Source organism: Panthera onca, chromosome A1 (assembly GCF_046562875.1).
Source record: "Panthera onca isolate mPanOnc1 chromosome A1, mPanOnc1 haplotype 2, whole genome shotgun sequence".
Taxonomy (NCBI): Eukaryota; Metazoa; Chordata; class Mammalia; order Carnivora; family Felidae; genus Panthera; species Panthera onca.
Window position 1 is genome coordinate 217,652,080 of NC_138339.1, and position 23,892 is coordinate 217,675,971.

The following is a 23,892-nucleotide window of genomic DNA, read 5'->3' on the forward strand; positions in this document are numbered from 1 at the left end:
TGAGAGCTGAAGACTAAGTAAGAGAAGTCCAGTTCTAGAAGAGGAAGAGCTTTCCTAATGAAGGAACAGCATATAACCAGAGGTGAGAGAAAACATAGCATATTTTAAGCAACTTAAATAATTTCAGTATGATGGGAGGTAGAGTACAAGATTGAGAAGTAAGAAGTGAGGCTGGTGAGGTACCTAGGGACCAGGTCATGAGGCTACAACATGAAGTGTATTATAAGAATGTTAAGGGGCGCCTGGGTGGCTCAGTTAGGTTAAGCAGCCGACTTCGGCTCAGGTCATGATCTCGCGGTCCGTGAGTTCGAGCCCCGCGTCGGGCTCTGTGCTGACAGCTCAGAGCCTGGAGCCTGTTTCAGATTCTGTGTCTCCCTCTCTCTGACCCTCCCCCGTTCATGCTCTGTCTCTCTCTGTCTCAAAAATAAATAAACGTTAAAAAAAAAAAGAATGTTAAAATATCTGTACTTTATCGTGTAAGCAATGGGAATTCTCTGAAGTGTATGGAAAATGGATTGGGAGGGGAGGAAGACAGTGGTAGTAAAATCATCGTAGTAATTCAGGTGAGAAATGGTAGTCATTTGACCAATCGTAGTCATAGAGATGGAGGAAAGTTGACTAATTACAGATACCTTTATCCACAGCTTGAAAAGATAACCTGGCATCAACTCTCTTTGTGAAAAATTAAGGAGAGAGAGAGAATGAAATTAACACAGAGAAAAGCCAAAGAGGCCGTGATAAATTGTGTAAGCCAGATTTATAAGGCGGTAAGGATATGTAGATGCTGTGAGGAAAAGGAAAGGTATGCAGAGTACAGGGAAAGAAAAGGGTAGTGGGAAAGAAGAGTACATGTGGCCCATGAGAGAGGGAGGGGAGTGAGTGTCAGTCCCTAGCAGCCCAGCTCCTGACAGTTTTCCAGGTTCAATTCCCAAAAGGTTCAGTCAGCTTTATCCTGTGCTCTGTTCATAAATTCCCATGATCTCTGTCTCCCTTATTGCTGCATCGAAAGGATCCTACCCCTGCTCCATTACACAAGCTAGTTTGATTGAGTTTTATTTCTTGCAACTTAAGGAATTTGAATAAAACAGTAATGGTTATACAAGTGAATTCTTCAAGAAGTGAATTAATTAAAACGGAATGCAAATTAATGCAGTTATAATGAAAAATATAACTCCTGAGTGATCATAGATGTTCGGGTTTACGGATCAACTACTTTTCAATGTGGTTAGTCCAGCTACGATCCAAAAGTAGCTTCAAGAGCATAGATTCAGAACAAAAAGTATTGAATGGCCTCATGTCTAATGGACCCATTTCTCTCCCACTCAGTCTCTAGGGGGTGATGCTGAACGGCAAGAAACCACTTCTGAGGCAAGACAGCACAAACCCTGAGGTGGTTACTCTTGGAAGATGTGGCAAAAGAACCTGGAAGAGAAGCTACCTCCTGGTGAAGAGGTAAAGAGCCAGGGGGAAGTGAAGGGATGATGGAAACCCAGGTTGATCAATCATGTTGGACATCAGGAAGATGGGGCGGAATGGGACAAGGCTCCCAAGTGTGATGACCATTGGGAGATCAGTTTGGCTGGGTACAGTACAAGAAAATTAAGCAACCTATCATGTTTCAGGCCTTGTGTAGGAGCAAAACAAATGATGATCTGGCCCATGTTCTCAGGGACTTACAGTCTAGTGAGAAACACAGACATGTACACAGGTAACATAAGGTGGAAAGGGAGAAGACAGGTAAGCACAGGTGTTATGGGTTTACAAAGAGGTTCAAGATATAACAGCTGAGCTCAGACATAAAGGTCAAGTCATAGTTACACAGCAATGTGAGGAAGAGCAAAATTACAAGTGTATTTGAAGGACCTGAAGTACCAGAAGCAGGCTGTATTACTAGAATGTAAAGAGAAAAGTAGGGAATAGCAGAAGAAAAGTCTGGAGGGTTAAAGGAAAGTCATATCATGAAAGACATTTTTATTTCCAAGACTTAAAAACAAAATGGTAAAAGTTTTTTTCAACAAAAATGTTTTCCCAACTGCAAAAATGAGTACACTAATTATATCTTCCAATTATAAAAACAAAAACAAACCCCCAAAAACTAGAAACATAAGGAAACTGACAAAACACCATTATAATATAGCCATTGGTAAGTAGATTTTTAAATTCCAAATACCAAATAAACACAAAATAACATTCTATGGAAAAATTTAATCAAGCTCAATTTAGTAGAAACATGTTAGGATATGAACACTACAAAAGGTGAATATAGACCTTTCTCTTTGTGAGATAGAAACAAGCACCATATATTCTTTTCTATTTTGATGAAGCATCTACTAATATGGGTCATGTATTTAGCTACAAAGAAAATCTTAACAAGAGATCTTAGAGATTTTATAAAGTTTTTCTGATTGGATTCAATTAAGCTAGAAATCAATAAAATTTGACTTGGTTTTATAAGAGGTCACCGAGTGCTTTTTAAGCAAGAGAGCAACACAATCATGTAGCAAATGGGTTGGAGGGGAGTTGGGAGAGACAGGAGGAAGGAAACCAGGTAAAGAAATATTGCAACAGTCCCGGGAAGCAGTAATGTGGGTCTGAAACAAGATAGGAAGAGTGGGGAATGAAAAGGAGTAGACAACTTCAAATATATTTAGTAGATAAATAACAAGGGCTGACTAACTGAATTTAGATGAAAAGGAAGTGTGGGTAGGGGGATGGAGAAGAGTTAAATGATTAAATTAGGTGGTGATGTGGGGAAGGTAGTATCATCAATTTAGATGAAAAAGACATGAGAAGGAACAGGTCTGGAGAAATGGGGAGTTCATCTTTGAGCTTGATGAATTTGAGGAACATGGCCCAAAGTCCAGTTTAAGGATACAAAGAGAACTATATACATTGCTATTACCAGGATGATTATTCTTTTTTTGTAGAAATTCAGAAGCTCCTCTTCTATTTGGTGCCCAGAAGGGAATGAGAGTGGCTTATCAAGAGTACTTAGTAGAACTTTCACCACCTACTTCTTACACCCAGGAACAATTAAGACAGGTTTAGGAGTATCTTAGATGGGACAGAATGAAATCTTGCCATTTGCAACAACATAGATAGAATTAGAAAGTATTACGCTAAGTAAGTCAGTCAGAGAAATACAAATATCATATGATTTCACTCATTTGTGGAATTTAAAATACAAAACAGATAAACATAAGGGAAGGGAAGCAAACAGAATACAAAAACAAAGAGGGAGACAAACCATAAGAGACTCTTAAATACAGAGAACAAACTGAGGCCTGCTGGAGTGGTCGGGTGGAGGGTGGACTAAATGGGCAAGGGGCATCAAGGAGGACACTTGCGATGAGCACTGGGTGTTATATGTAAGTGATGAATCACTAAATTCTATTCCTGAAATCATTATTAGACTATATCTTAACTAACTTGGATTTAAATTTAAAAAAAAAAAAAAAAGACGGGGCAAAAAATGTCCAATCCAATTGGGAAGATAATACTAAGGACTATATAGCCAGTGCCACAAATGTCCACTAAAGCAATTGTCCACTATTGGAAGAGGAGGCAGGCTGTATGTGAAATAAGAATGGCCTTACTTTTAATAAGTCATGGGGAAACACCCCCCCCCCCCGGCCACACACACACCACATACACAAAGTCCTAGGAGACACAGAAGTCTTTAGGGTGCAGGATGGATCATAAATAATGGCTCACAGATAGGAATAAGCTGAGAGGTGGGAGGGAGCCGTGGAAGTCTCAGGACGCAGAGGAGCACGCTGGGGAGCAGAAGGGAGAGAGAGGGAACCCAAAGCATGGAAAGGAGTTGGAGCTCATCAGGGCAGACAAAGGGCGATGTGGCAAAGACTGTGTCAAGAAGCTAGTGTTACTTCATGGCTCTTGTGTAAATTAAAGCCATTAAAATTAATTTTGCCCTGTGAATTTTCCTGAGAATTTCTCTACACTTCTTTGGATAATTGATATCCAAGACCAATGAGGTTCAAGAGAAACTTTTATCTAACACGGACATAAAGATAAAGCCTTACTTTTTGTTTTCACATTTGAGGATTAAAGGATTTTGAGTATTTGAGGGGGCTTAGTAAGTGTTGATTACAATGATTTAGAAAATCCTTAGGGCGTCAAGTGGTGACGCAGCATAAGCCTTCTCAGAGAGTGTATTTAACACTTACAGGCCCAAAGTCACGTGGTACAGAGGGCATGGCCAGGGAAGAGACAGACCTGTTTGGCCAAGTGGTCTCAAGAAAATGATATGATCTGTTTCATCTGTGGTTTTCTAGACTGTAAGATAGGAATTGTAATTTCTTCACTCATTCACCAAGTGTTTTATGAGTGCCCACTATGAACCAACTACTGCTCTACCTGCCTTGTAATATTATTTTGAGAGTTAAATGAAATAATATAAATGAAAATACCTAGCATAGTGTCTAGAATCTATCAGGTTCTAATTATATTCACTCTTCTAACCAAGAGGATTTTTGGGGTATCTGAGTCATTATTGGGTCAGGCCAACAAAGGGCCAAGACACTCAGGGTGTTTGTTACAAATATCAGGGTGTTTTGTGGAGCAAAAGAATTGACTGAATTGTGAATCAAGAATGTGAAGACCTTTAATACATTTTTGAAGCAGTAGGATGGAGGGCAAAATGTTGCCTTCAGGGAAGTAAAGCAGGTCTAAGCCATGGTTATTCTAGGAAGCCTGTAGAGGGTGTGATGGAGCAGCAGGGGTGTTCCAAGTTAAGATCCATTGGAAATATGAATGTCCTCCTGGGTCTAGAACATTTAGAAAGAACTACAAGGTAGTTTGTTTCATCAACATGTTCAGAGTTAAGGTGCATGACAAAATAATTGTTCTGAGACATCTTTAACTGTAAACACTGCAGTGCACCCACTGAAGCCTAGAAAGTGAATTTGCAATTCAGGATAAATATTTTGAATTGACTGGATAAGGGCCTTGATAATGCAGACATTCGTGTTTTCCAGTGCTTCAAAGCTTCAAGTAATTCATTTGAAAAAAAGAAAGGAAGAAAGCTGACCCAAGCTGCAAAACATGTTTTCTCTCAGTATTACTTTTGCTTCTGAAGTGGGCTGGTTTCATTATCAAAGGGTGTGGCATTTTCCACTTGTCTTTTATAAACTGAACTTTAGCCCAGACCCTGAAGAGCCTAATGAGGTTGGTCAGAGGTCACAATGAGATGGAATATGCCTGACCCAAAGAGAAAATGGAAAGATCAAGGCCATTTGCAGGTGCCCCCTTAGTGCTCAGAAAGGCCATCACATTACTTATAACAATGTGTGATTAACTGTAACTGCCCTTAAGGAGCTTCTAGTCTATTGGAAAAGATTGAGAGATAAATGGGCAGTTACACCCTTTGATACACCCTGTCCATGGAGTAGCAATCCTGAGAGGCAATGGCTCTATCTATTTGACATAGACTTCGTTATGGGTTTCTTGGGCTGCTGAGCAGTCCTCATAATGGATAGACTTGTGGGGGAATGAGGGGTGGAGGAGATTTGGGAATGCAGTCAGTGTGGCCTTGCTTGCAAGCTTCAGTGTGGCAGTGGTGAGTTCCAGAGAACCATTTGTTGCTATTGAAGGATTTGGTCAGGTCACCCACAGCAAAACTTGTATCCCTCCACGGCAACTCAGACACTGACAAAATGGAATAATAAGAGAACAGTAATCCGTTGATCCCTCCAAGAAATGGAGAAATGGCCTCCTCATGAAGGCCCCTGCAGACCTGTAAGCAGCCATGAGGGGGCAGTCTCCAAAAACAGCATGCCCAGGAACTGAAAGAGCTGGGGGTATGGAAGGCCTGCAGTTCCCCTCCCTGAGCAATGCTGACCTTTGGGAGGAGGTTGTGCCATAAGAAAGGTCATCGGATAACAGAGTCTTTGCCATTCTCCTGGCCTGTGGAACTTGGGAACATAGATAGACTCTCAACTAACTGCGTGGAAAACAGCCCTGGGACTCTCTTACACAAGGGTACCCCTTGGTAGATGATTCACACAAATGCCAAGCTTATAATTCATACGTTCATCAAGGGGGGTATGTTGGAGAGGAGGGCCAAACATACCATACAAAGGGAAAGCTTGATTTGTAGAAGATTATTCTGCAGCAATTGCCTCTATTAAGGAGGTAACAGAGCAGGGTGTTTAAAGAGCATGGACTTGGGAGCTAAATGCTAGGGTTTCAGGCTTGACCTGATTTCTTTTTCTCTGAGACTTTGAGCAAGTTTCCTCATCTCCTAAGTCTCTGCTTCTTCATCTGTTGAAGGGGATAATAAGGGGACCTATGTCACAGAGTTGTTAAGACTAATGTGAATAATCCAAGTCAATGCTGGCATATAATACATACTTGATAAATAGCATACGTATAAAGTATGGCCTGACTTATAAAATGTGAATCATAACCTATTTGTCCAAACATAAGCAAGATTTCTACTTAATTGCTCATAGAGTAGTAACTGGTCATGGGGTGGTGATTGGAAAAGATGAACTGGGACACAAATCAAAAGCATATTCTGCGATATGCCCTTTTTTTCTAAGATGCTCAAAAATCCCTCACTGATCTAAAGTTTTTATGGAACATAGTTTGGAAACCATTGCATTATTGGACCAAAAATAAAAGCTATATTTCCTAGGGGCACCTGGCTAACTCAGTCAGTGGAGCATGTGACTCTTGATCTCAGGGTTGTGGGTTCTGGCCCCATGATGGGTATGGAGAGTGCTTGAAAAATAAAATCTTAAACAACAACAACACTGTATGTCCTAAACTGATTATAGTGAGGTCAGGCATACTTCCCACTTGTGCTAGAATAACCAGAGGCAACATTTAAAGTTGGGCCTGCTGAAGGTGTTCCTTCTAACGCTTGGTGTCTATGCCAACAAGTGTGATCTTGATTTTATTTGAAGGGTTTATGACTGACAGTGTCATGGGAAACAGTTAACAAGAGACCAGCTTCAAGGAAATAAAAATCTGTTATTTGGGGGGCACCTGGGTGGCTAAGTAGGCTAAGTGTCTGACTCTTAGTTTCAGCTCCAGCCATGATCTCCCAGTTTGTAGGTTTGAGCCCTACATTGGGCTCTGCACTGACAGTGTGGAGCCTGCTTGGGATTCTCTCTCTCCCTCTCTCTGTCGCTCCCTCTCCCTTGCTCACTCCCACTGTCTCTCTCAAAATAAATAAATAAACTTAAAAAATCCATTATTTGGAGCTACTGTGAATATACACAGAATCTTTTAAAACATGAATAATAGGACATTGGTGAGATAGTGAGTAAAAAATTTAAGTGCCTGTGTATTTCATATACTAATACAAATAATATTATTTTAAACAAAGGACATAAAAAGCAGGTGAGAAAACTTTGACTAAGAAATTAACCACCTCGAATTTGCCTAGTGTTCTAAGAACTGACCAGGGCTTTTGTTAAGTTGCTTAAGTCATTTAAACATGTGATGTGAACTGTAATTTCTATTTATGTTAAGAAAAAGGCTCTGAAATGTAGATCGTCATTCAAGGATGACTAGAGGTTAAATCTGAGATTCATTAATTTTTAAGGCTTGTGGTTTTCAGATATTACCTCTGGGTGGTGACATTGAGGGAAAGGCCTGGGGGAAAGTTATCCCTGGCTTCTGGGAGTTCTTTGTCTCACATCTACACTCCCCTGGGGTCCCTTCTCCTCTCCATTCCTCAGCCTTAGTCTCCCCCATGTAGCAAAGGGTTAGGAGTTGAATTTCATGTATTTAATTACACATGCCTGGCAGGAAAAATGCCGTGGACAAGGCTGTGATCAAATGATAAGGCTACAAACAGCGACTAATTAAGAACGCCAAGCATATGTGAACAGTTTTGTTATTTCAGAATAGAGATTAATAAAGTTAATGTTTTAGGGGCACCTGGGTGGCTCAGTTGGTTAAGCTCCAACTTCGGCTCAGGTCATGATCTTGCAGTTCGTGGGTTCGAGCCCCACATCGGGCTCTGTGCTGACAGCTCAGAGCCTGGAGCCTGCTTTGGATTCTGTGTCTCCCTCTCTCTCTGCCCCTCCCCCACTTGTGTTCTGTCTCTCTCTATCAAAAATAAATAAATGTAAATAAAAAAATAAAAAATAAAATTAATGTTTTATATATTTAATAATGCAAACTCTATATTATTATGCCAGTAGACAATCAGGCATAACTGGTATATGCAAATTTTACTTTCGTAGCTTAACTCTTCTCACTTTTGGTCCTCACAATAGTACCATCATGGCAAAGCAGGGTTGGGACAAAGAGAACCAAGGCCAGAAGTAGCTGATGGAGCAGAAGACTCGTGAAAACAGGCCCTGCATTCCTGGCATTTAAAGGTCTTGGTCTAAAGTGAGAGGAAAGAAGGATAAAATACTAAGGGTGAGGAAAGGGAAAGTTGTTCGTGTTGAGATAGGAAGGAACAGAATAGGGATGGAGAGGGATTTTAGAAGAAGGAAGGGGTTCTGGTCAAGTAGGTAGACCTGCTCTTTGGCAGAAAAGGGGCCTGGTAAATACTTGAGCAGGTTCCTTCAGATATCTTTGAGGCTAATTGAGATTTTTCGTTCTCATCTCCCACTTTCCCCTACTACCTCAAAACATTTGTGGTACCCCAACTTCCTTAACCAGCGAATCAAGTTTTTCATTCCACAGTTGGAGACAATGCTTGATAAGCAAACCAGCTGGTCTCCCTAAAATGTTAATAGCTGATACTGGATCCTTTGCTATTTTGATGGGAAGAGGAAGTAAGAGAATGCGAAAGCCCTGGAATGAAAAGGCTTCCCAGAAAAGGAAAGGAAGCATATTAAATAACAAGAGAAACAACTAATATTTATTGAGTACTTATGTGCCAGGTTCTGTTCTAAGTGCTTTACATGAATTAGCATATTTGATCCCCACAGCACCCTGTCTGAGGTACATACTATTACTAATCACCATTTTACAGATGATGAAACTGAGTCATAGAGAGGTTAAGAAACTTGCCCAGGGTCATACTGGTAGGATCAAGGTTCGAACGTTGGCATTTCTAGTCCTAACGTCCATACTCTTGGCCATGGCTGAAAGAAAATTGGCTCAGAGAGGGGATGTCCCAGGAAACAAAACTTCCCTACATGAATGATGTTGTCTGAAGTCAGCTGGTTTTCTTCCAAGCATTAGGGATAAAGAGGAGTCCAGGCAGAGGTGCTTTATCTTGCCACAGATGCTGTCTCTGCCCCTCAAAGGAACACCGGCAGAGGTTGTTACTACATCCCACCCTATGGAACATTGTGATACGCTCTTGGTCCCATGTGTGTACTGTTTTGCTGCTTGAATTAGTGATCCCATTGCAGTTATTTAAGCTTTCTGTGCATTGGAGTCCACATTTGGAAATGGGGTTATTTCCACTTGTCAGCTCTCTGACTCAGAGGAATGCAGAGGGCTAATGGGCTGATACACACAAAGTGCTTTGAGCCATGAACCAGGACTGACTGAACTTTTAGAGAACACTATGACTTGCCAGGGGTATTTAAAGTGACATAAATGTTAGAATATTCTCCTAGTAGATACTTTGGATGTTCTTGGTTAAGCTGCCTGGTCCACCATGACTGCCTAAGTCCTTCTCTAGACTTTCACACTGAGCAGTGCTAATGGAGAACTATCTGGTGGACCTACGCAATGCCTGTATAGTCTGGGATTGTTCAAATTATGTAGAGATAAGGATTCCTAATTCAAAATAAGAATCTTCAAGCCAGGACCTTGAAAGCCATTGCTTATCAAACAAGATAAAAAAGAACTGGACCCATTCCAAGGAAACATTTAACCTAATTGCAAACACCATACCTTGGCATTTAATTCCAATGAGAGTGTTTTAACTGACACTACCAAGGGCAGAACCAATTGCGAATTAAAAAAAAATAATAATAATGATTTACAAAGAGATGTGGGTAAGAAGATACCAGAGACTAAAAGAATGGGGAGAGGAGTTTCAGCTGCAGCTATGATTAAGAACCAACAGGCACAGGAAGTAATCATCAAGGTAGGGTTTTTGTTTTTAAAGAAAAGTGTGTCTGATTAATCCACACTGTCTAATGGAATTTCCCTCCCATTTTTTACAGTACAGAAGTATCAGTTGTCAACCTATGTTTTCAAATAAAACAATGAAAGCAGAAAGATGATCCCAGTATTTTTAATAGATGCAGTCATCAATTCAATGATATTTATGTCTTGGATCCATGCACCTTAGCACAGTCACACTTCTCCAGACCTGAGAAAGGAAGCAATCATTGTGAGCTAATAAATAAACACGACCACTGGGAACCAAGGGGGAAATTCAGGAGCAGAAATGGGACAGTTTAAAATAGTTTACAAAAGAGTTTGAGAGCAAAGGAAGGAAACTGAACAACGAAAGGGAGGTGGTAGACCATGAAGACCATATAGTATTAAAGAACTACAAATCCAAAGCAAGGAAAATAAAAGACAGTTTTCCTGAGTGCTGTTGTGATGCAACCCATTTCAGATAAAAGCTATAACAAATTTCCCAAAAAAAATTTAGATGCAAAGAATTTGATTTTAAGATGCTAAGCCTTCTTTTTGCCAGCATTTTTTCATATTTACAGACACTTCTTTTTAAGCACTGAAGTCCCTACCTATTCCTCACCAAAGGGAAAGTATTGATACAGTCTCTTTAGTGTGAGAGTAAAGACAGGCATAATCTTCCCAAGAGAATTTACAGATTAAAGCTCTTCTTTACATGAGCAGGAATTTTTAGCTGGAAAGCTGTGGAGGAGGTACAAGAACCTCCCTGGTGTCCCTCCTCCCAAATCTCACTGAAGGCACTTTCTGCTTTTGCCTCTGTCTGCCTTGGTCATCACCATTTATGATGACAGTTGTATCTGGTTCCCCAACACATCTTCACGTTGTCTTTGCCCAGATTGAAAGAGTTTCTTTTCAATAAAGAACAATGGGATTTGTGTAAGGCAAAGGTCATTTTGGTAAAATTGAGCTGTGATAATTTGCTACGTCCAGTCTACGATAAGGTCACTGAAAACCCACTAATGAGCATTACGGCGTAAGGGAGACCAGTAGTCCTTTAACAGCCCCATTTCACCTACAAATGTTCACTGCTTTTGCTGAGAACTGGGGTGCAGGGGCTGGTGCTCCAAGTCTCTGTGCCAAAGCTTGTTTACAAGGGGGTGAAGGATAGTTTCCTTGGCCACACTCTGTGGTCCGCCCTACTCTGCGCTGGACTCAATAGGAGGAAGGGTGGAGTAGTCACACAGAGTTTTGACAATGCTCCAGTTCTTTGCACCCCAAATATTTACTGAGAAAGTCAGGTCATTCTTTACAGATGCCCGGCCTAACCTACAAAAGCTGGCGGAGGGACAGGAGGAGAAAGAAGGGCTCTCTCTGTTTGGTAAAGATGTACTCACTGGGTCTAGAGTAATTGCAAAAGCAGCAGTACAGAAATGCTAGAATGGTCCTACACACCCTCCTCAAACTGATCACCCATTTGAAAACTCAGCTTCAGGGCAACTTGCCTATACAGATCCCACCCACACATTCCTGAGTCTACAGGCAGCTGTTTTCTTCTGCCTGGAATAGTCTTCTCATCTAGAGTCTACCTTTTCTTCTGGATTCCTCTCCAGTCCTCTCCACATCCCACTTCCTGTTTTAAGCCTCTCCCAGCATTAAGTCCCAGCCCACAGGAATCACTTTGTTCCTTAGCCTCCTACACCACTTGCCCAACACTGGTAACTCTGTGGCATTTATCTGTTTATCCATTCAGCTCCCCATTCCCCCAGCATCCGACATGGCACATAACAGTCAATCTTCACTCCGTGCCTAGAAACGATGATAAATTATTATGGTAGACTGGTGCAGGCATGCCTGTCTCAAGTTCATGTTTAGGTAATTTCTTTTTTTTTTTTTTAATTTTTTTATTAGAAAAAAATTTTTAAGTTTATTTTTGAGAGAGAAAGAGAAAGTACAAGTTGGGGAGGGACAGAGAGAGAGGAAGAGAAAGAATCCCAAACAGACTCCACACTGTTAGCACAGAGCCAGACATGGGGTCAAACTCATGAACCTTCAGATCATGACCTGACGCGAAATCAAGAGTGGGACCCTTAACCAACTGAGCCACCCAGGCACCTTTTTATGTGATTTTTAAACTCAAATGAAAGGTTTTCCATGGTTAACACATGTGAAACGTAGTAAATCCTTAATATGTAATTGTTTTCAGACATCATGGGTTTTATTAGGACGCATAAGAAACAACACTTGGCAGATCTGTGGTAAAAGGAAGAACAATTAACCATAGAGAGAGACAGGAGCAAAGAAAGGATTCATACAGTCCTAAACCCATTCTGGTATGATCAACCGGTCCAGTTTACCTGGAACTTTGCCAGTTTTAACACTGAAAGTCCCATGCCCTGGGCAACCCCTCAAACCCAGACAAACTGGCACAGTTGGTCACCTACCAGATGGCCAATGAGCATTTTGACAAGAAGCAAATGCAGGTTTTAAATAATGGGCTGAGCCCCCTTTCTCCTCTCTCACCTCAAATCCTGGTGCCACAAGCTTCTCCAAAGACACTTCACTCTTCGATGACAAGTGCCCAGTTCCCAGAAAGGAATCCTGGGTTTATTCAATTCTCTCCACTTCAGAAGCAATCTCAGGCTTGGGAGGACAAATGGTCAAGGGAAAAAGCTTTATACAGAGTTCTCACAAAACAGAAACTAAAAGGAGTATTTGGAACAGGAAACAGTGACCTTTATGGCATGATTCCCAAAGGGAAAGTCAAAGGCAGAGACTCAGAAAGGCAAATGTCCAGAGTCCACGGGAACTCCAACTTACTCTGAACATTCCATACCAGGCCTGCTAATTGCAGAGCAGAGCAGCTGGTGTGATAATGTCCCTGTGCAATCGACCTGACTGCGACAATTCAAGTGCATAGATTAACAAGAAAACCGGGACCTAGGATTATGACTATATCTGAATGTTGTCACATATAGCAGAACGTAGTAATATGTTCTGAGAGACAAAAATCTATATGACACAATAGACACATTCTGAAAAAACTGAAATGGACCTGAAATAAGCATAATGGTAACATCATAAATAATGGTATAGTCAAAAACCAACTCTAGCTCTGTAGTTTGTAGAATGATGGGAATTGTTTTCCTTAATAGAATGATAACAAACTTAAGAATTTTGATCTGCATGATGTTGAACACAGTAACTTAGAGCAATAAAAGCATACTTGGGAAATGGAAATTTTACCGTCTGCATCTCTATATATTACTCAAGGGAAAGGTGGAGTTGATTTAAGGATAGATTTCTGGGATTGCCTGGCCGGCTCAGTCAGAAGAGCATACAACTCTTGATCTCAGGGTTGTGGGCTCAAGCCCCACATTGGGTGTAGAGATTACTAAAATAACAATAATAATAATAAGCTTTAAAAAAAAGTATAGATTCCTGTGACTAAAAATGTTCACATGTACTGTGGTACAAGTGCAGGTAAGGCAACTTGGCCTAAGGTTGAAATTTAGGGTACATGGTGCAGGATATAATGTTACCACCAGAGGGTATTGTTTCCTCTTCCGGATGGTTGGCAAGTTTATGTAACCACAAACTAACTCTAAACCAGCCCCCACTAAAAATGGGCCAGGCCAGATCCCAGCAAACTGGATTAATCTATAATATTCCCACAAATTCCCTTTTTTCCTCCCATTTTCGATAGTGTTTGGTTTTCTTTCGGTTGAGAGAACCATGCTGGCAGCAAGCCAAACTATACAAACTGTACGGAGAAAACAGATCACGCCCCTCCTACTGGTCAAAACAAGAGAATGGCCACTTAGGAAATTAGCCCAGGTGGCTATTTCTGATTATCCCAGGAGGCAGGAGTTTCCAGGGACCGAGAGCTCAGCAGATGAAAAGAGTGAGCAGAGACATTTCAGGAGCAGCACGGCCTCCCACATGAATTTTGATGTAAGCTGATTTACAACTGAAAAAGGTCCATGTCTTGTTAGAGACCAAAAAGCCTCGGAAAGTTACCAGAGAGATTTTGACAACTTCCAAAGTCAGCCAGGGAATCTGTCCCAGCCCATTAGTATACCGAATTTAGAAACCAAGGCCCTGGAAAGGTGCCCCAGGAAGATGCCCAAGAGAGTCAGTTTGAATCGGGCTAAATGCTTACTCTTGAAAAAAGGAAGGCTTTGTCCCCTCCAGCTCATTCAGTGCCAGAGGCTGTCAGGGAGACAGGCTGCAAAGTGCAGAAATATGGGATATTAGGTCATCTGCCTGACCAAAAGCAAGTTCAACAAATACAAACTTAAAGTCAATAAATAGTTTCCCTTTTTTTTTTTATGACCAAAAATAATACTTGTTCATTGCTAAAACTTCAAACAATACAGAGGTAAAAGTAACAAGTGAGGGACTTTCCTCTCAAAGCCAGCCCACTGACTGAGGGCTGAGGAGCCCCATTCACCAGGAATATTCACTGTTGATGATTTGCTCATATTTTTCAGGGCTTCCAATTTCTATGAATAATAAAAAAATTTGATTGGTCTGTCTAACTTTCTATCTATGTATTCATCCCAGGCATCTCTCAATCACCCATTGGTTTGTTTTTTTGTTTTTTTTGTGTTTTGGGTTTTTTTTGCAAAAAAGGAGATCCTAAAATATATTCTTATAATTGAGTTGTTCATTCCATAGATCATTGAATTTTTCCAAGTCTGTCTCATTCTTTTTAACAGTGACGTGGTATCCCATTGTATGGATGTCTCATAACTTTATTTACCCCTTGCCCTATAGATGGACATTGATGCTATTTCCAATTTCTTTTTCTATTATGAAACTGTTATAATAAAATTCTTAATTAAAAGAAATAGTTATTAATGGGTATGTTGTGTTAAGGATCACATACTGTGCTAAGTCCTGTTATAGGATTTTAAGATGAATAAAAAAAAATTTTTGCCTACTTGGAGTTTACTCTCTAGTGGGGAAGAACTATAAATATCTGACACATGACAAAAAGACTCCAATACTAAGTCATCATACAAAGAATATTTCCAAACAAATACCATTCGCTGACCAGGGAGCAGAGAGAAGGGAGGCATCCGATTCTAACAGTTGGATTGGGAAAGGTTTCATGAATTGATTTCATCTATGTAGGGATTTGCTTTCATGTATTTGATGCAGGGAAGTTGAGCTGGAAGCTTGTAGAACTCTTAACAAAGTCACCCTTTTCACCATGCACTGAGATACGATTTTTGCTGTCTGAATTTCCTTTAACAAATATAATTCCAGAAAGGCCTGGGAATGCTTTGTCCTTCTAAGCTTGTTTTGTTACGTTTAATCTACAACTTTATCTGATAACCTGAAAACTCACTACAAATGTCCAACACGGTACTTTTTTAGATAAGAGTGTGCTCTCCAAAATCAAGCACGTCATAGACTGTTCCATTATTCTTGTTACATGTGGTGTGACTGTCCAGAGAAAGACATTTTTATCAGTAAACTAAGGCCAACGGTGTGTTTTAAAGGGAAAACATTCGAAATAATTCACTTGTGATAACAAATCTCTTTAAGTCCGAATCCTCCCAACAATCATGTGAGCCTGCTGAAAGGAGAGTTTTTCTTTTTAAGCAATCTTAATTAGCAGGTCTTTTTCTTATTAACATCTTCAAAGTGCTTTGAGCTCCTCCCTAGATGAAAGCTTCTATGTGAGTACAAATTATTATTATGCTTACAAAATACACACACTAAATGCAGGAAAAGTGCAAACAGTTTAACTCTGCAAGCCTGCAATGCCCTTGAGACACTTTGATCTGCCAATATAGCCATCAATTATTCTATATCCTTTACTCTCTAAATGCATGCATCAAAGCATTCTCATGCACACCCTTGTAAATCCAGCTGTTTATTCCAAAATAGTTCCTCTTAATTAACCCTTGTTTCCTTTCCCCTTTGTTGGCAGCTGCTGATTCAGCTTCTGTTGAGAAGGTATACACAACTTGGCTGTGGAATGGAAAATAACTCCAATTTTTCTTTACCAAGATGGTCATGACATAACAGAAGTGCATTAATAAAGATTCTTTGATGACCTGGGAAAATGCATATGATGCAGTTAAGTGAAAAAAACGTGGTATAAAAATGTATAGAGTACTATCTCAACTGTAATACTAAGGATTGCTAGCATGAATTGAATACAAACATTTAGCTCACTGACCTGAATGCCTTACCTATGCAATATACTTTAATTTTCACCATGAGGTGAATACTATCATCTCCCTTGTTGTCATAAAGACTGAAGCTCAGAAAGGTTAACTGATGAGGTTCTGTCTGGCACTGTCTGGTTCCAAGGCTCATTCCCTTAAGTGATGGTCATGCTGCCTTTTAACAGTGACTGCCCCTCGGTAGAGAGATTTGGGGTGATTTTTTCCTCCCAATGTTTTTTACACTTACACATTTTAAAAAGAAACAAAAATAACATATTAACCACATGAATTAATCAAATAAAAATAAAGAAGGCATTATTTATAGCCGTGCTGACTTGGGATAAATATAAGAAACATGTCATTAAGCTCAGAGTTCTCTGGGTCTTTACTTCTTCATCTTTAAATTTTTTTTTAATGTTTTATTTATTTTTGAGACAGAGAGAGACAGAGCATGAGCAGGGGAGGGGCAGAGAGGGAGGGAGACACAGAATCCAAAGCAGGCTTCAGACTCTGAGCCGTCAGCACAGAGCCCGACACGGGGCTCAAACTCACGGACTGCGAGATCATGACCTGAGCCAAAGTCGGCCACTTAACTGACTGAGCCACCCAGGCACCCCTACTTCTTCATCTTTAAAATGAAGGGATTGAACCAAGAGATTTCAGAGGCACCTTTTAGTTCTAATAACACTTCAGTCTTTTGGTTCCTGATTATGCCTCAGGGATGGCACTTTCCTTCAAAACTAAGTATGTTCTAGTTCCCTAAGTTTGCTCAAAGAGTTCTGTTAAGCACCAAAAGAAGAACCATAGTACTGTTAAATGAATCCAGGTGACCCTCAACCTACTGAGCCACCCAGGTGCCCCAGGAACTCCTGAAATCAGGTAAAAGGAAGATGACTTGGAGACACATTTATCCAGTACTGTTAAATAACCAGGTGGTAATTCACCTTTGAACACCAGAGAATAATAAAGACTACTTTTGGTAATGATGAATATTGAATAAGCATTAATGTAAAGTTATTATGTAATTAATAAATTACAATCATAAGTGAAGAATACGCACATTTTTCTGATCTCATTCCAGAGTAAAAGACAACAAGTTGCATTGAAAATCAGGGCCAGGTCTTTTTCTGACCAGGGTTTAGTTTGGACATGTCTGGAATTCAGGAGTATGAAACCCTTTGAAACAACACGGAGAGTGGGTGTTTCCAGCTGAGAGGAGCATTTGATCTTTTCTTGGAAAATAAGTACCTGCACTACAAAGGAGGGTTGCTATCCCCAGAGAAGGACACAGGAAGCATATGGGACCAACCATGAAGAAAGGACAGAACCATCTAAAATACTATAAATGTTAAGTTGTTTGGGAAGCATGAAGAATTTTTATTTCTGGCCACTGAGCATTCTATTTATTTATTACTTTTTTTTTTCAAGAGTGGATGAGTCTTTACTTGGAACACTTTGAAACCTAGAGTCGCATTTTTCAACAAGAGAAATGTAAAGATTTAGCACATATGGATGTTCAGTAAATTCTAACTCATTGAAGGAAGCATATTAATAATAAAGCTTTAGTTAAAAGTATAGGATTTTTTGTTTTGTTTGTTTTTTAAGATGAGACTTAGGAACAGTACCCTTTCCTCAATGAATGTCTAGAATTTCATCTTCTACAGATGGAAAAACTTTTCATACCATGTGGATCAAAAATTCAAATATAAAAAATGAAATCATGATAAAGTTAACAATATAATAGCTTAAAATTTCAGGGTACCTGGGTGGCTCAGTCAGTTAAGTGTCTGACTTCAGCTCAGGCAGGTTATGATCTTGCGGTTCGTGGGTTCGAGCCCTGTGTTGGGCTCTGTGCTGACAGCTCAGAGCCTGGAGCCTGCTTTGAATTCTATGTCTCCCTTCTCTGCCCCTCCCCTGCTCTCACACTGTCTCTCTGGGTGAAATGGGTCAAAGTTTACAAACTTCCTTTTGCAAAATAAGTCCTGGGGATATCATGTACAGCATGATGACTATAGTTAATAATACTGTATGGTATATCTGAAAGTTGCTAAGAGAGTAGATCTCAAAAGTCCTCATCTCAAGAAACAATTTTTGTCACTATGTATGGTCACAGGTATTTTTTAGCTAATTTATTTATTTTGAGAAAGAGCAAGGAGGGGCAGAGAGAGAGGCAGAGAGGGAATCCCAAGCAGGCTCAGAGCTCTCAACACAGACCCCAACATGGGGCTTAATCCCCTGAACTGTGATCACAACCTGAGCCACAATCAAGAGTTGGATGTGTAACCAATTGAGCCACTCAGGCACCCTGTATGGTGACAGATATTAACTAGACTAGTTGTAGTGGTCATTTTGCAAATGTACACAAATACCAAATCATTATGTTGTACACTTGAAACTAGTATAATGTGTCAATTATGCCTCAACAAAAAATAATAATAAAGAATCTAAGAGATAATAAATAAATAAATAAATAAATAAAGCAAACACATAAAAAGGATTTGCAATTCATATCAAGATAAAATGCATCTACCAATGCATAAAGAGTTCCTGCCAATCAAGAAGAAAAGGACTAACAACCCAATAGAAAAAAGAGGGGAAAAAAAATGAACAGAGAGTTCACAGAAGAAAAAACACATATGGATCTTAAAGTTAAGAAAAAAATGCTCAACTTAATTCATAATTGGAGAAATGCAATATACAACTGTCCTAAGTTGTTTTGCCCTACCCATCAGGTTGGCAAAAATCTACAAATTTGGTAATGCTCTCTGCATTCAAGACCTTGGGAAAGGAAGCTTTTGCATTATGGGTAGAACAGTAACTTAGTATAACCTCTATGAAGGGCAATTTGGCAGATTTCCTTTGGAGCTAATGAAGCATAAACTTTGGGACTCCTCACTTGCACAGGCCCTTTTTGAGGCCCTGGGAAGATACCCAACAATTTTTCAACTTCTTATGTTGTTTTTGAGACCTTTGCAAAATAAGGTATTTTAATCACAATTGGTTAAGACCATTGTTCTCTTTCCACTCGGAGGTCCTCTCCAACATACTTTACTTTGTGAAGTGCAGCATTGGAATGGCACCATGAAATCCTTTTATTGTATTTTTTTTAATATTTATTTTTGGGAAAGTGCAAGGGGGAGAGGGGCAGAGAGATTGGGACAGAGGATCCAAAGCGGACTCTGAGCTGATAGGCTGACAGCAGCGAGCCAGATGTGGGGCTCAAACTCAAGGAACCGCGAGATCATGACCTGAGCCAAAGTCAGACCCTCAACCTACTGAGGGTCAACCTACACCACCCAGGTGCCCCAGGAACTCCTGAAATCAGGTAAAAGGAAGCTGACTTGGAGACACATTTAGATTGGATTTAGTGGGATGCATTTATGTGGTGTGCAGTCACCTCCATCAGAGCCAGGTTATTGGTAGGCCTCTGGTGTAGGAATGGTTTCCACAAATACTCCTACAACTTACTTTGCCAACCACCTGCTGATCTGACAACAAGCTGCAGGGCCAGAGATCACACTGAAATATGAACATGTCTTATGGTGCCTGATATTACAATTATGTAGGTAGTGGGAAAGAAACAAGGCTCGAAATAAATGGAGCCAGAAGCCAATCTGTGGGAAATTATTTTAATTGTTAGGTATGCAAAATTATAAGCAGGATGCTTACTTTTTACAGATATCTGGTCAAAATGGCTATTCTTGCCTACTAGGACATATTTGATAAATTCACCATATATTTATAATCTTTTTTTAAGATGTGAATCATGTGAAATAGAATTTATCAGAGGTTCTGAGTTGTAGGACACAAACTTGTAGCAGCACTACATATCACACTGTGTGAAACTGAATGCTTTATGCATCCCAACTACCAAACTAAAAAAAAAAAAAGAATTTCAACCAACCATGCTAAAAAGAAGTCTGAATTATCTTTCTGCTCTCTGTCTTTAAAATTATATTATAAAGCTGTGGCCATAGAAGAGGTAATCAGGGGGTGCCTAGATGGCTCAGTTGGTTAAGCATCCGGCTCTTGATTTTGGCTCAGGTCATGATCTCACAGTTCGTGGGATCTAGCCCTGTGTCTGGCTCTGTGCTGACAGTGTGGGGCTTGCTTGGGATTTTCTCTCTCTTACTCTGCCCCTCCCCCACTCACCTGCTCCTCTCCTCAAAATAAATGAATAAACTTTAGAAGAGGTAACCACTGTATGCAACCAAAGAGAAAGAGAGAGGGAGAGAGAGAAATGTAGACATGTGTCAGGTAGTTCGTTAGTAGAGATATTATGTTCTTTTTCAAGATTCTGTGATATTCAGAATGCATTTTTCAGCTTTTTAAAATTAGTAACCTATTGTGATTTCCTTTCATAATATATATATATTATATATTATATATATATAATATATATATATAGTGATTTCCTTTCATAATATATATATATATTATATATTATATATATATAATATATATATATATTGTGATTTCCTTTCATAATATATATATATATATATATATATATTCACTTTTCTACCTACCTTAAATTAGATAATTTTATAATATTTTTCTTAGTGAAAGCCTACAAAATTATGATCTGCAGGTTCCATACAATCAATACTTCATTCCTTGGGGTACCTGGGTACCTCAGTTGGTTAAGCGTCTGATTGCAGCTCAAGTCATGATCTCACGGTTTTTGAGTTTGAGCCCTGCATCAAGCTCTGTGCTGACAGCTCAGAGCCTGGAGTGTGCTCCAGATTCTGTGTCTCCCTCTCTCTCTGCCCCTCCCTCACTCATGCTCTCTCCCTCAAAAATAAATAATAAACATTAAAAAATTAATTAAAAACTTCATTCCTTTTTATGGATGGATATTACTCCACTATATAGATATTTCATATTTTGATTTATCCATTCATCTGTTGATGGACACAGGTTATTTCCTCTTTTGGGCTATTGTGAACAGTGCTGCTATGACTTCCTACCTTTTTGATGGGCAGGTGAACTGGTACTGAATAGACTGACCACCAAGCCTGCTGGGTCCTTATCCAGAGATGGTATCTAGCAGGGATACTCCATCATGACACATTGGCTGGGACTGACTGGTCAGTGCCTCTGCCATTGGTAGTTACATATTTTGAATCATCACAAGCAGATTATCACAAGTTCAATGAAGGAAGGTCACATTCTATTTTGCCTAACCCCACAAAGGATTGAGACAGAAACGAGCACTTAGCCAAGAATAACCAAATATAATCTGTCCAACTGACCAATGATGAAGTCTGAAGTAAAAATTCAGTCTCAATAAGTATGATGACTATTGGCTGAACCAGTTATTACTTCTGTGGTGAAAATGAATTGAAAATAGGAAAAGGAGTTGAGGAGTCGGTGATAGGAACGGAAGATGAAAGAGACCGGTTGTTAACAAGGGATCTCTAGGGCAGAGCCTCCTGGGCTGTGAGTGCTCATGGGTGACAAGTGACAAGCTGCTCCCCAGAGCTCCCTGCATCCTGACTGACCTTCAGTTGCAGCCTGCATGGCTCAGATAATTCATTTTCACTCTGTGACATTACATGAGGCCTGGCTTTTATGGCTTGGATTCCTGCCCTAGGTTTTTCTCCAATTGTCATTCCTATAAACTTCCCAATGACTGAGGCAACCTGAATGACTCCTTCCATTCAAAGAAGCTTAAGGAAAACAGCTCTGAAAAGAAGTTAGGTTGTACATCAGGAGCTTTCTAATCATTCATACTCTATGATTTAGTAATTTCTCTCAGAAATCCTAGTCTAAGTCAATAATATCAAAGTCAGGAAAACCATATGCCCAGAGAAGTTAATCTCAATTTCAGTTTAATGCAAAAAGTTCGAAATACATGTCCAAATGTAGAATGATTTTAAAAAGGAAAAAATAAATGACGTTACCTAAATTAGATTATTTATTCAAAATTATATAGTTTTGTATTAACATTGACATATTGTCATAGTGTAATCTTAGTTGAAAAAAAGCAAGAAATATATATTCATGAGAAGAATATTCATAGAAAGGAACAGGGAAAAACATGAATAGCGATTATTCCAAAAGTTGTTGGGTGATTTCTCCCCCATATTTACATTTTTTAAAATGAAACTGTGCATATATTGTTTTTATAATGGGAAAAAAAAACTTTAAAAAAATAAAAGCAGAATGTAACATGGATTTCAAACAAAATTAATCACTCTGAATATTCTAAATATTCTAAAGATATTTATTGAAAAAGAGGGAGGGACCTAGGCTTCAGTGCAAATAGAAAACTAAAAGAAAAAGATCATGGATTCTTGCAGGATTTGCTTTCCACCATATTACTGGAGGAACCAGATGGGTCTCTGCTTTTCCAGGAGGCACAGGACACTGCCTTTTGCGGCAAGGACAAACAACGGTGGGGGTAGCTGAAACCACTATCACTCTGACAGTTCTAAGCCCTTAATGGCTGAGAAGGGCCAAGACACAGAGCTTATTAGAAAAAAGCTAGCGCTACTCCAGATGGCAGTTCCAACTGGCCAGATTTATAATTTTTTCCTTGTGGGTCAGAAACATATGCCCAGGATGTAGCATTGGCATTGTAGCAAGACTATAAGAATGCAGCCTATGGAAACGATTTGTTTTCTATGGATTTTATTTACTTTTCACACATGCTACTAAAGAGTGCCCCTCAGCTGCTGAGCAAGCATTTGTAGCTGGTAGAGTGGGCAAACGGGCCAAAAGCTTAGTGTCGTGACTGGTTTTAAAAATAGTCTTGAAACAGTTTAAAAAGAAAACAAACAAACAATGGTAGCAGAGAGAGACTGAGTAATCAATTAATGGATTAAACACACAGTTATTGAGTGCTTACTACGTACCAGGCACTGTTGAGCCTTGGGGATATTAATTCCTGCCCCCGTGGTGCACACATTCGACTGTGTTGGGCTGCCAAGTGGAGAAAGGGGTATGCAACAAATGAAAAAAATAAGTAAGTTACGTAGCACGTTGGAGGGCTGTGGAGAAAATAAACAGTGGAAGAGGTTAAGGAAAGTCAGTTGTCAGGTTCTTAGAATTTAAACAAGGTGATTAGGAAAGGTGACACAAGGATATTTGAGCAAAGATGTGAAGAAGAAGAGGAATAGAGCTCAGAAAAAGTGTTCTGGGCAAAGGGAACAGCAGGTGCAAAAGCCCTGGAGCAGGTTTGTGTCTGCCTGTTCAGGGACAGGCAAGGAGGCTGGTGGGCCGGGAGCACATGAGCAAAGGGAGAGCAGTGATGGAAGAGGAGTAGGAGGGGAGGGCCAAGGCACCTACAGTCTGGAAGGACATTGTAAAAAGAACAAAGGGGCCAGATGCATCAGCAGATGCTGATTAGCTGTGGAAGATAATAAAGACAGACGTGGCAAAGATCACTCCAAGATTTGTAGCCCAAGTGACTGGGAGTAAGCAGTGTCATCAGCCGAGACAGGGAACAAAAGAAGAGGAACATATTTGTGCCAGGCAGGGCATGAGAGGAGAGAAAGGGGAGAAAATATGAGTTTGTTTGGAAGGTAGATCTTTTAAGTGCCAGTGGGGCCCCAGAAGTTTGAGTTGAAACCTCAGAAAACAGGTCAGGTTAGAGATTCAATTGGTGAATTACCAACAGAGGAGCGTTCAAGTTATGAGAGCAAATGAGTGGGTGTGGCCAATGGTAAATGCT

At 39.9% G+C, this 23,892-nt stretch overlaps 1 protein-coding gene and 1 long non-coding RNA gene across 6 annotated transcripts in view; one reads left to right on the forward strand and one right to left on the reverse strand.

The window, feature by feature from the left end:
- Nucleotides 1–12,712, reverse strand: part of MED4 (mediator complex subunit 4) — a 47,190-nt gene extending 34,478 nt beyond the window's left edge. For all 4 annotated transcript variants that reach the window (XM_060637185.2, XM_060637186.2, XM_060637184.2 and 1 more), the window contains exon 1: nt 12,553–12,712. The gene's annotated coding sequence lies outside the window, so the exon portion shown is untranslated. The remainder of the gene's footprint in view (nt 1–12,552) is intronic.
- LOC132682089 (uncharacterized) overlaps nt 1–23,892 on the forward strand; it is a 31,888-nt gene that overhangs the window by 6,074 nt on the left and 1,922 nt on the right. The window contains exons 3-5 of one of the 2 annotated variants that reach the window (XR_009611463.3): nt 1,327–1,452; nt 15,974–16,122; nt 17,296–17,749. This is a non-coding gene — a long non-coding RNA (uncharacterized LOC132682089). Of the gene's footprint in view, nt 1–1,326; nt 1,453–15,973; nt 16,123–17,295; nt 17,750–23,892 lie in introns of those variants that run through there. The other variant, XR_009611462.3, reaches the window with a different exon arrangement.